Source organism: Lissotriton vulgaris, chromosome 1_1 (assembly GCF_964263255.1).
Source record: "Lissotriton vulgaris chromosome 1_1, aLisVul1.2, whole genome shotgun sequence".
NCBI classification, from domain to species: Eukaryota; Metazoa; Chordata; class Amphibia; order Caudata; family Salamandridae; genus Lissotriton; species Lissotriton vulgaris.
This window is the reverse complement of record NC_141685.1, coordinates 1,361,699,439-1,361,713,315: the sequence shown is the minus strand read 5'-3', so window position 1 is coordinate 1,361,713,315 and position 13,877 is coordinate 1,361,699,439.

The window sequence follows — 13,877 nt, the reverse complement described above, 5'->3', positions numbered from 1 at the left end:
TACAGTAGTGCAGCTTTGTGTGTGTTATGGTGTAGTGTTGTAGCATGGTGCAATGATGTATTGTAGTGTATTACCATGCTGTGTTGTGTTGCAAGTACCTGGGATGACATATTTGCATCTAAAGCATCGATTAAGTATGCATATATATTGCACTTCTTGGAGGAATCATTGGGGAATACAGAATTGTAACCTTTGCTTCAGCATTTCAACTCTGTTCAATCAATCAATAAAACTTTATTCGGATAACAAAGTATCCATAAAAGTACAGATACATAAAAGAACATAAGAGTCACAAAACAATTAAAAAAGAAAAAAAGAAAGTAGCATCGTAAATTTTCAAAATACATACAGGTTCACAGATCAAACATAGTCAGTCTAGCTCGAACAGCTATACGCAAAAAAGTGCCAGTGCGAAGTATGAGTTCATCATTGTCCATAGTTAATATCATTAAATATGCATTTTCCAAGCTAATAGGCTTTAATATTTTAAAATACGGAGTTAAAAACCATTTAATGTATTTTATATAAAATTTACAAAAGAATAAAAAATGCAACGCAGATTGGCCACTCGATCCGTCGCACGGACAGAGCAAGGAATCAAGTTCTTTCTGGTGACCAAGAGGAAAACAAAGTGCAAATTTGATTGAACCTGCCCTCAAGCGGAATAATAAACCCCGCACCCAGTGGCTCATTGGAAGTGTCAGATAGTGGGGCATGGGCGAAGTTAAAAAATCAAAAGCCAGATATGTAGAAACAGTGATCTTAGGAGATTCCCTGTCCAGTCTTTCTTCATCATACAGTGTGTATAGAGCAATTCTTATTTCATTTTTATGCGGGAGATTATCAGCAGTGTTCTTAATAAAAACATTCCCATAGTTGGTGCTACAAAAACTATTATACACTCCAGAAAGCCAGGGGATACTCATACATTTATCACAGTTCCGACAATCAGTAATAATATCTCTGGAAAGTGAAGTCGCCGGGTTCTTCCAAATAGAAAGCCAGAGCAGGGCAGGACGAGCACGAATGAAGTTTAACTCCTTGTGACAGACATATTGTGTAGTAGAGATAGGAACACAGAGCATCTCCCTGAGAAATCTGTTCTCTTCCAATTGAATAGGTCCACACTTGGTCACACCCCAAACCTCCGCGCCGTAAGTGGCAACGGGGGTACACTGGGCTTTATACATTTTTAAAATGGCAGATAAGGTACCAGTGTGTTTAGAACGGGGTAGGCTGAGGATTGAGTTGATGGCCTTTGAGAACCTACTCCTGGAGTGAGCAATATGCTCAGTCCAGGAGTTGCTCGCAGCAAAGACCTCTCCTAAGTAGGGAAAACTATTAGTGGACCATAGTTTGTCTGCACCTACCAAGATACTACCTAACTGTTGTTTATTAGGGCCACAAGACATAATAAAAGATTTCTTGAAATTAGTTTTTAAGTCAAGGGATTCCATATAGTCAACAAATCTATGTAAAGCATTCGGGGTGCGGCCCATAAGCACTGCATCATCTGCATAAAGCAGAACGGGAAGGGAGTTGCCCAAGATTTTTGGCACGTCGTGAGTAAGAGGGGTGAGCGTTTTATGCAGACCATTAATATAAATAATAAAGAGGAGGGGAGCTAAAACGCAGCCCTTTCTGACCAAACTAACACAGGCTTCCAAATCTTTGTCCAGATAGGCCAGGAAGTGCACAAGGTGCTCATCTAATCCGTAGTTCAAGAGAGCTGTCCAGAGCTTTGATCTATTTACAAAATCGAACGCAGAGGACAGGTCCATGAAGGCGAGATAGACTGGCGATCTGCGTGCAATATTATATTTCCCCAAAATTAAATTTAAATTGAGACACTGCTCAATGGTTCCGACCCTATTACGGAAACCTAATTGGCAGCGTTCCAAGATACCATTATCCTCGGTCCAACTCAGGATCTTATTGTATAAGATCCTGCCAAGTGTTTTTAGCGTATTATCGATAAGGGAGATGGGCCTATAGCAGTTTGGTTGTGAACAGTCTCCCTTTTTAAAAATAGGGACGATAATGCTTGTTGACCAAGTACGAGGAAGGGGAGCAACAGTAAGGTTATTGAACACATTTAAAAGAAGTGGAGCCCAGACGTCTAAGTTTATTTTGATAATATCAATGGGTAGGCCGTCAGGGCCCGGTGCCTTACTCCCCATGCTCTGATTAATAGCATCCTCCACTTCAGGTAAAGTTATTTCAACCCTTGGTGGATGGCAAAAAGACAATGGGGTCGGCTCCGGGCAGGGCGCGGCATAGATGGCATTAAAATGATTCACCCATTCTTCACCTTTGATGGTACAACTGATCGGGGTCATGAGCTGTCCAGAGGAGCGTAAGTCTTTAACAGCCGACCAAAAGGTATTACCCTTCTTTAGGTCAGCGGCTCTGGCTAAAACAGCCCCACAACCTTCTAAGATCTCTGTTTTCCTTCTACTAACAGCAGCTTTATACCTGGATCTAGCTTCTCTTATTTTAATGGAACAGATTGGTTTAAAAGACAGTGCCCTTCGCACTTCCCTGTTTGCCTTGGAGCATTCGTCATTAAACCATCTGGGATCTTGTGCAATATCCCTGCAAGGTACAGATAATAACATTTTAGAGGCTGATCAAATCTTGACAAAATCACAGACGGCCTTGGGATGGGGGGCTATGTCTAATAAGCATGAATTGAAGAGATATATATATATATATATATATATATATATATATATATATATATATATATATATATATATATATATACACTTTCAGAGTATTTGCCTGCTTTTCCGCCCAGAGGCCCAATAGGATTCTAATGTACTTTCATACAGGGCGCTATTCATCATAAAGAGTCTACAGGTACCAGCTTGCCATCAGAGAAACACACAACTGTGAAATAATTAGCGCATGTGCTCAAGTATCGTAGCAGCAGCTTCTACTGTTGTTCTTCACTGGCCTCAAAACACGTTAGGAAGATGTCGTAATTAAAACTTTGGACGGAGCCAGCATGGTGTGAGTTTTTTATGTCCCCCACAAAGGTGAGATCCTACAGCAGGCGGCGGCGCAGGTGACACATCAGGCCGACGAGGAGGCCCCAGCCACCAAGGCATTCATGATGGAGTTCTTTGCTGCTATCAAGGAGGACATTCTGAAGGTACGCTCCCAGCTCTCCTCGGACATGCGGGAGATGCGCTGCGATGTTGACTCTATTGGGGAGCGGGTGGCCACTCTGGAGGAGCATGATGTGGGCACCACAGACAAATTGCACCACCTCCAACAAGACATCATTCGCCTGACGGAGCAAAATCTGGATTTACAAGCGCATGCGGAGGTCTTGGAAAACCGCTCGAGGAGGAACAACATCAGGTTTAGAGCGGTGCCCTGGAAGGGTGAGGGGGGAAAGCCTCCGAGACTACGTCTTGGCTCTGTTCCGCCAGGTCCTGGGCAAGGGGGACGACTTCGAGCTCAAACTGGACAGAGTGCACAGGGTTGGCCTGCCAAGAGGGGCACAGGCCCCGCCATCGGACATACTGGTTTGCGTCCATGACTTCCAGATTAAGGAACAAATCCTGCGCAAAGCAAGGGACCCTGCGGGCATCCAATTCTGTGGGCACCTTCCTGCCCTCTTTCAGGATTTGGTGACCTCCACCCTCATCAAACGCCGCAGTTTCAGGCCTATCACCTCCTTTCTACGGGAGCAGGGCATCCCTTACTGTTGGGGCCACCCGTTTCGCATCATCTTCAAATACAAAGGGAAGCTCCTGCAGCTACGCTCTCTGGAGGCAGCATTTGAGGCATTTGGCCTGGCTCGTCCGGATCCAGCAGCAGCCACTGACAACTCCCCGCGCCGACGACGCAGGCGGTCTAGCGAATGGCAAACAGTGGGGAGACCACTACCGACAGTGAAGCCTGACCCCTCTGCAAGCCTCTTGGAAAGGGAGGCGGCCGTCTCCTCTGTGGCGCTGGTGACTGAAAATGACCCGGCTCCTTGACACTAATATGAAGACCAGGTCTGTTCTGCAGGGTGGTGTCGGGAGGGTTTGCAGTCTTGAGCTCTAGATCTTCGCTCATGACGGATTCCTGCACTACGACCCGGAGACCAACTGTCGGGTACCATGCCCGCCTTCCTTTGGGTCTTGATTCAAATTGGTTTCTATATTCTGTTTTGCTTTTGAGGGGTTTGGGGAGAGTGGGTGGGGGGGTTAGGGTGGGACGTGGTGGTAGCAGGGTATTGTTCACTGAGGGTACAGAACTACTGATGGTATCCTACATACGAAACGGGCCGCAGGGGGGTAGGACAGGAGGGCCGGGGGTCTGCGTACTGGGAAATGGCTTGATCCGGGTTGGATGGTCCTATGCCGTTACCGCCAAGGGGAAAGAGATACGCAGAGGAGAAACTATGCTTTCATGGGCTCAATATGGAGGTAAGGGGTGGATGGCCCCCACAGAGCTGTCCCGATGGTTCCATAGACGATGCCGATAACACTGGGGACGTGGAATGTAAAGGGGCTTAACTCACCCCAAAAACGCCAAAAGGTCTGGAAATATATTATTGACCACCAGTTGGATATCGTGGGCCTACAGGAGACACACCTAACTAAATTAGATGACTCCCGCCTTAAGCATAAACAGTTCCCACTTATTTATAGGTCCTCAGCCTCCACGAAACAAGGTGACAAAGAGGGGCGCTGGATCATGGTGAAGGGGCTTCTGCGGGGTAGACCATGCACTTTTGTTGTATTGTACGCTCCAAACACAGGCCAGAATGGGTTCCTTCAGACTCTACTGGGGAAAGTGGTAGACTTTGCTGAAGGGCCGCTGTTCATTATGGGGGACTTTAACTTGATATGGCAGAAAGACCTGGATAGTACTCACTCGCAGAGGTCTGACATGGGCTCCTTTTCCCCTGAGACACAACAGCAGGTCAGGGAGATGGGGCTTTTCAATGCGTGGCGCTCCCTACATCCCCAATCCAGAGACTACACCTTTTTCTCACATGTTCATCGCTCTTACTCCGGACTAGATCACTTCTTCCTGAGTCAGTCCCTCCGAGGCGATCTACACAAAGCCAAGATTTTCCCATTGTCTGTGTCCGATCATAGTTTCCATGCAATAGGCCTACACTGGGGTGTGAAGAGTGGGACAAGCCCTAGATGGTACTTTCCGGCATCCCTGGTTCAGGACAAAACCTCCTGTACTGCGCTGAGGGGAGCTATACAGGAGTTTTTCACACTTAACGACACGGGGGACACTTCCATCTTTACCACCTGGGACGCGTTTAAAGCATGCATACGGGGACAGTGCCTGGGCCTGAATGCTTCCCTAAATAAACAGCGGGGTCGAGAATGGGAACAATTAGAGGAGGAACTCTCCACCCTAGAACAAGCTCATAAGGCTAACCCCTCCAGACGCGCAGTGCGACAACTCACAGCAGTCAGAGGGAAACTCAGAGCACACTACAATAATAGGGCAGAAGACACGCTGCTCAAACTGAGGCGTCTCTCCTACTCCCAAGACAACAAAGTGGGGAGGCATCTCGCCAGGCAGCTCAGAGACAAAAGGGACAGAGAATATATAAAGGGGGGATTCTGGACAATCAGGGGGAACTGACACACATGGACAACTTAAAAGCCGAGCTTTTTGGTACCTTCTATAAATACCTCTACTCGGGGGAGATCCATGATACCGCCCAGCAAACGGAGTACTTACGAATGCTACCGCTACCCCAGGTGTCGGCGGAATGGAATGAGACGCTTTCTGCACCCTTTACCAGAGATGACGTGTTAGCGGCCATTAAGGGTCTGAAATCCCACAAGGCCTCGGGGGCAGATGGATACACAGCCATCTTCTATAAGACCTTCGCCTCTGAACTTAGTCCATTCTTGGTCAGATTTATTTATTTATTTATTTTGAAGTTTTTAAAGCGCGCAGCTACCTCCGACGGAGGTGTCCCGGCGCTGAAGACAATATCTTGTGAGGTTCAGAGGGGTTCAGGAGAAAAAGAGTGGGCTAGATCAGAGAGAAGAGCCAGGTCTTAAATTTGTTCCGAAACAGAGGCTCAGAAGTCAGTAATCTCAGTTCTGTTGGGAGGTGATTCCACAGTCTGGAGGTGGCTACTGCAAAGGCCCTTCCTCCCGTTTGCGCAAGACGAAAACAGGGGCAGATCATAAGGCGGAGAGGGTTAGATCTGAGATTTCGGGATGCCTGTGAGATCTTCAGCTTGTGTCTCAGGTAGGCGGGGCCTCGGCCATTAAGAGCTCTAAAAGTAAGGGTAAGGGATTTAAACTGAATACGTAGTCTCACTGGGAGCCAATGGAGTTTGATCAGATGGGGTGAGTTGGAATGACGGTATGGGATATTACAGATCAGCCTGGCCGCTGAGTTCTGTACTGTCTGTAATCGATTGATGAGATACGCCGGGGCTCCAACGTACAGGCTATTTGCGTAGTCCAGATTAGAAGTTATGAGGGTGTGGACTACTGTCTTGCGTGAGTCTAATGGCAGGAAAGGGATGATTTTTTTAATCATGCGGAGCTTTCCAAAACAAGATGCTGTGACTTTGTTAATTTGGGTCTTGCAGGGGAGGACAGTGTCAAATTGGAAGCCCAGATTGCGAGCAGCTTGGACAGGTACAGGGGGAGGATCTAATTCAGCCGGCCACCAGAGGCTGGAAGAGATGGGGGATTTCTGGTTAAAAAATAAGACTTCTGTCTTATCTGTATTCAGTTTTAAATTGTTAGAGGACATCCAGGTGGCGATGTTCACCATGCAGGGGCGAAAATTTTGCAACAAGCTTTCAGAATGATCTTTGAAGGAGAACACCAGCTGAGTGTCGTCAGCATAGAAGATCACTCTGACGCCCCATGATTCCACCACTTTTGCCAAAAGCTTCAAGTATACATTGAACAGGAGCGGGCTAAGGGCAGTTCCCTGTGGAACCCCCCATGTCAACGGTTTCTTGGTGGAAAAGAAGGAGCCCAGCATCACTTCTTGGAATCTATCCGAGAGGAATGATTTGACCCAGGCGAGAGGGGTCCCACCAACTCCCACCTCTTGCAAGCGTGTGAGTAGTGTTTCATGGGAGATGGTGTCGAATGCTGTGGATAGGTCGAGAAGGACCAGCATGGCATCCTCTCCCCTATCCGTGCACTTACGAATCGACTCGTACACTTCTAGTAGTGCTGATTCGGTACTAAAGTCCGGCCTGAATCCTGACTGAGAGTCGTGGAACAGCGAATTTGACTCAAGATAGTTGGACAGCTGTTCTTGTACCGCCTTCTCGAGCACTTTGGCTGGCTTGGGTAGGAGTGAGATCGGTCGGTAGTTGCTCAAACATGTAGGATCGACACCAGCTTTTTTTTGAATGGGGATTAGTAACGCGTGTTTCCATATGGAACGGACAACACCTGAATATAAGGAGGAGTTCCAGATTTCAAGCAGGGGGTTAATAACTAGTGGGGCAATCTCATTCAGAATCAGAGCCGGGGCTGGATCCAATGGTGAGCCTGATTTGCATTTTAGAAATAGATTCAGGGCATACTCCTTGGTGAGTGGTTTAAAAGTTGTAAATGCTTTAGTGCAGGTGGTGTCAGAATCTAAGGTGATTTCTGTACGATTCTGAAGGATTGTTGCCGTGATATTGGCAATTTTTTCCGCAAAAAAGTCAGATAGGCCTTCGCTAAGTGCTTGGGAGGGGATGACGGGAGCGGACAGAGCCGTGGGATTGGTGAACTCTTTAACGATGGTAAAGAGGGCCTTAGTGGAGTTTTTTGCGTTGACAATAGTTTCTGCAAAGTATACACTCATGGTATTACGTTTGAGTTTATGAAACTCTTTAAGGGCCTGTCTGTAAAGAGATTTGGTTGCAGGATCATAGGTCCGACGCCATAGGCGCTCCAGTTTTTTACATTTGCTTCTGTTTTCCCTTAATTCCAGGGTAAACCAGGGAGCTGAAGGTTTAGATCTGAGGGAGGTAAGGGTCTGTAGGGGCGCGACTTTCTCAATGGCGTTCATGAGATCTTTATTAAATGTAAGAACCGCTCCATTGAGATCGTCAGGGAGTGAGTCTGAGCTATTATTGTACGATTGCTCTAGGGCAGTACATGAGATCTTGTGCCATTTTCTGCCTTGTGCTCTGATGGCAGATTCCTTCTTAGGAGATTGGGGTAAGGACACCTCGAACGGAATCAGGGAATAGTCAGACCATGACAGAGGTGTGGAAGGAAGAATTTTAAGCTTCGTACAATTAGAAAAGATTAGATCAAGGGTGTGTCCCGCAACATGTGTGGGGCCTCAACCCCTTGTGTCAGATTCATACTTTGCATGGAGTCGAGGAGATGGGTGGCGCGGCTGCAGCCACTTACCTCTACGTGATGGTTAAAGTCTCCCAATACCGTGAAATGAGGGTGCTTAAGAGACAGATCTGCGGTGACTGCTTATAGTTCAGAAATGGCAGACTGTGGGGTTTTAGGGGGGCTGTAAACCAGGATCCCTGACAAGATGGCTGTAGTAGTGTCCGAGATGGAGAAATATAGTGCCTCTATGGGCCCTATATTTGTGATTTTTCTCGACGTGATCGTCAGGTGAGTCTGTAAGATTACCGCAATTCCACCTCCCGTCTTGGGGCCTTCGCGGCTTATACCTGTAAGGCGGTATCTCGGGGGCAAGGCAAGGGAAATGTCTGGGTTGGAGGAGTCTTTAATCCATGTCTCAGTCAGGAACAGTAGGTCCCAGGACATGGAAGACAACAGCAACCAAATGTCACTAGCGTGGCATGGTAAAGAGCGACAATTTACCAATCCCATAGAATATGTTTTTATGGGTGTGGGATGACTAACTAATGAGTCATGGGGACATTTTGTGTAAGGGGAGAACGAAAAAGGGCAGCTATGACATTTAACAGGAGGGGGCTAGTCAGAGAGAGGTTGCATGGTGTTGAGGGAGTACAAGTTGACTTTCCAAGATCAATAAGCTGTGATCTAGTCCAGACATGCCTCTGTGCGGGGTGGGAACCGGCAGCATGGCTGGCCCTTGGCCCGGAGCTGGCGCGGACGGGCGCATTATTTAACAACCTGGCAAGCGAGGGGGAGACGTCGGGCACAATGACGGAAGCTCTGATATCCGTGATACCCAAACCCGGGAAGGACCTCAAGAAGTGCGCCTCTTATAGGCCAATAGCCCTCCTGAATCTGGATGCAAAACTCTATTCCTCTATCATCGCCCGACGGCTCAATGACCTGATGCCGGCTCTCATACACCCAGACCAGTCAGGGTTCATCAAGGGTCACCAGACCCAAGACAATATGAGGCGGGTACTACATTTGATCGAAAAAGCCAACAAGTTTAAAATCCCAGCGGTCCTGGTGGGGCTCGACGCTGAAAAAGCGTTTGACCGGGTAGACTGGGGATTCCTCTTCCAGACGCTGGCCGCCTTCGGCTTCTCCTCAAGGTTTCTGACGATGATTCGGGTGAACTACCTCTCCCCTAGATCCAGAGTGGTAGTAAATGGGCACCCGTCCTCCTTCTTTGAGCACTCCCGGGGCACTAGACAGGGTTGCCCCCTTTCTCCCCTGCTCTTCGCCCTCAGTATAGAGCCCCTAGCGATGGCAGTGAGAGACAATCCCAATATTCAAGGCCTTCCCTTCACTGGGGAAGCACACAAACTCACGCTCTTTGCAGACAACGTCCTCCTCTCCCTCTCGGGCCTGGGCCGTTCTCTCCCCCACGTGCAGACGGAACTGGAGCGCTTCGAGGCGGTTGCCGGATTCAAGGTTAACTATGACAAATCATGCGTGTTGAACCTCACACTACCCCACTCTGAAGTCCTCCGTCTGCAGTCATCAACACGTCTCTCATGGGCCAACTCCTCCATTGTATACCTGGGGATCCACTTGACCCCCACACTGGGGAAACTCTACTCAGCCAACTTTCCCCCGCTTCTCGCCCAGATACAGACCGACCTGAACCGCTGGAAGCCCATGTTCATATCATGGTTGGGGAGGGTCCACGCGATTAAAATGTCTCTTCTTCCCCAACTACTTTATTTATTCCAGGCTCTTTCTATTGACCTTGACAGGGAGTTCTTTCGGCGAGTAAAATCCATGATGCTACGGTTTATCTGGCAGGGGGGTCGTGTGCGCTTTTCCATCACCATCCTGCGCAGACCAAGGAAAGAGGGAGGTGTGGGACTACCTGACATTCACCTGTACTATAAAGCTGCGCAACTCCAAGTGCTAGTAGAATGGTCGCAACAGGAATCCGAAAAACACTGGCTCCATATGGATCAAAGCATAGCGGGAAGGACGATCTGGGATCTAGTGTGGTTAGCCAAGAGCGACAGACCTAAAAATGTGTACCTCAGTACCCCCACTAGCACTACGTTGAAGGTCTGGGACTCGGTTTCCAGGGACGAAAGGTAGACAACATTCACCTCCCCCTTCACTCCCTTGCACTTTAACCCTGATTTCCAACCAGCAATGACGGAGGGCCCCTTTGATACTTGGAGGGAAGGGGGCTGTTTAGCTCTAATACATCATTTCTATAACTGGGACCCACTCACCTTCGACAACTGTAAGAGGGACTATGGAGTTCAGGAGACCGAACGCTACCACCACATACAGCTACTACATTGGGCACTATCTCCTTAGGTGAGAGAAGCAGCTACACATCCCCTCACCAAGTTTGAAGCCTTTATGACCAAATCCTCTTCCATGAAGGGCGCTATCACCTTTATTTATGGGTTCCTTCTTTCCACCGCCATTTCCCCTCGGCCTCACTACATATCCATGTGGGAGGGGGTGCTCCAACGGGATATTCCTGACACGGAATGGACACACTTATGGTCGGATATAGCTAAGTTTAACCACTCTGTGGAACTAAGGGAGGCACATATGAAAACTATGATGGACTGGTACTTGTACCCGGCCAACCTGCGACAGATATTCCCCGACACTTCAGATAGATGCTGGAGGGGGTGTGGAATATTGGGAGACTTCCAGCACATATGGTGGGATTGCCCTACCATACGACTATTTTGGGAGGAAATTCTGCCCCACATTAAGGAGATGCTGGGGTACCCCATTCCTACCTCGATAGCCACTACCCTCCTGGGTCTCCGTGATCCTAGTCTCGACCATCAAACTAGGGCGGACAAGAGGATCATGTGGCTCAGCATCGGGGCTGCCAAACTCACCCTCATTGCTGCATGGAAACAGAGGGAAGCACCGGCCATCTCTCTTTGGCACTCGCGCCTTTGGAGGCTATTAAGTATGGAAAGAATGGCCGACATATTCCTAGACGACTTTAAGAATTTTGAATTCCGCTGGGGCCCCTTGGTTGCTTTCCTCTCCAAAGGACTGCCTTCCGCAGTGTGTCCTGCCAGTGCTAGAGCCCTCCACTTGTTTCAACTGTGATCTGTTCACACTGTGCGCCTGTCTTTAGTACCTACAAGTTGCTACCACCACGGGGGAGGGGGAGGGGGAATGGGGGGGGTTCCTAATTTTGTTATCATTACTGTGTATCCCGCTGATCGCTTCTTCATGGCGAACCCCACCAGGGTGCCACGCGAGGATGTTCGCCTTTGACCCACCATGAGAGGATGGTTATTGACTTTATGTTGGACAATACCGGTCAGACTTTGATTGATTAGCACTGCAGGGGTCTGGCCTACCTGCCACTGGTTGTGCATTTACCCAGCGAGCCGGGAGGCACCCCTCTTCGTCAAGCTTGCACCTATTTGAACCCTAATTGATGTGCCTGGGGCCTGGTTGAAATGAGTTCGGTCCGGTAAGGTGGGTTGAAGGTGGGCTCTAATTTCACAGCTAACCCCTGTGTGGGAGATGCGCGGCATTGTCGTAATTTCATCCTTTTTTCTGTGTTTTACAAAGAAATGCCAATAAAAATACTTTTGAAAAAAATATATAATTTACAATAAAAGCATATAAGAAGATTATTAAAAACGCCCAATATCTTTTAAAACGTCCATTGTCAGTGGACCAGCCGGGAGGAGGGAACTCTATCTCTCACATAGATTTAACTCCAGATGCCTTGCTGCAGGGTTAACTATAACAGAGTGGAGAATCACAGGTAATAAAAAAGCAAAACTAAGTGCCAGTCTTTAACAAATACCTTTGTTTAGACCACATAGCAAGGAGCAATTTCGAAAGTAAAGCAACATAAACTGGGTCAGTGTCAGATTTTAGGATCCTAAAGAATTCACGGTGGTTCCTAATGCCCAGTTTTCTGCACAATAGTATAACCCATTTAGACCTGGCCTGTTTGTATGCCGAGCATAAGAACAATACATGAATTACTGTTTCCTCCTCCACTAGGCATCCAGGACAGAGGCAATGGGTTGAGCCCGCCCACTTATTAGTTATTGCATAGAGCGGGAGCGTCCCATATCTAAATTGCAGAAACAACTTCCTTGCTAATGGGGGCTGTATTAAATCTAGCACCTGCTTAAATTGATAATGTGACTTAAAATCCAAGAACCCATGTGTTAAACTCATAGTTTTGACTGCCTGTATAAGGCTAGTCAATTTAAACTCTTTCACTACTTTAGCGAAAGTTTTTTTAGGGATGGCTAGACAAGATTCTTCGGTAGTGATCTATAAGTCCTCCATGCCCATAGCTCGAAAAGAATCCCTAACAAAGGACAACCAAGGTATACTAAACACAGCCCCAGTGATGACATTACCGCTTTTAGTTCTTCCCTATAGTGTCTCAACTCTGGTGTACTCCACAGCCGTTGCCAATAAAGCAACGGTCGGGATGAGATTAAATCCACCATTGGGAGGATACCCAAATCCATCCTTAGTGGTACTAGGGGTGTGTTTGTTGGCAAAGCCAGGATTTGTCTAATGAACCTATTTTCAGTGAGGGTCAGGGCATTAGATGGACTGTGCCCCCACAATTCTGACCCATTGGACTCTGTATATTTCTAGCGGTGGGCTTATGACCTTTAAGGCACAACTCTTCTGGACTTTTAGGATTCCCCCAATTGCCTGGGTTAGCTTCAGATTGGCCTTGTTGATTTGGGGACCCCAACCCATTTTATCATTTAGGGAAAGGCCCAAATAATCAAAGATATGGACCCGCTCGAGCGGCCTGTCATCCATCATTGGGTGTGGGCAGTTAGTGGAATTGACATTGAAGACCATATATTTTGTTTTATTGATATTTACTACAAGGTTCCTCTTTTTGCAAAACTGGCTAAATTCCTTTAACACTCGCTGCATCCCCATCGGAGATTTCGAGAGGAGCAGGGTGTCATCCGCAAACATTAGTGCGGGAAATTTCCGGAATGATATTTTAGGGGAATCCAAATCCTTGGCGGCAAGTAGATCTTCAATTAAACCGTTTAGGAAGAGGGTCTGCGCAAGCACGCATCCCTGCCTCACCCCCTTACCGACAGGGAAGGGGGCTGTTAGTTGGCCATTCTTGTCTTATCTTACTCTAGCGTATGTGCCCGCGTGGAGGCGTTTAAGTTGGAAACAAAGATATGGTGGAATTCCCATGTCCAGCAGGATGGTCCACAGCTGGTCACGGTCCACCATATCAAACGCTGATTTCAAATCCACGAAGGTAAGATACAGGCTCCCACCTTCCCGAACCGCATGCTTCCAATAGATCAACTGAAGGCTAAACAGCTGATCTACAGTTGAAGTTTTAGCTCTAAAGCCTGCTTGCAACGGAGTTAGAACATCACAGTCTTCCATCCAATCCTGTAGTCTTTCTAATAACACCCCTGCAAAGATTTTTTGAGTAACATCAATGAGGCTAATTGGCCTATAATTTGCAGGTTCAATGGGGGACCCTTTTTTATAGATCGGAATGATCTCTGCACCAGCCCACGTGGACGGTGCTGGGAGGCC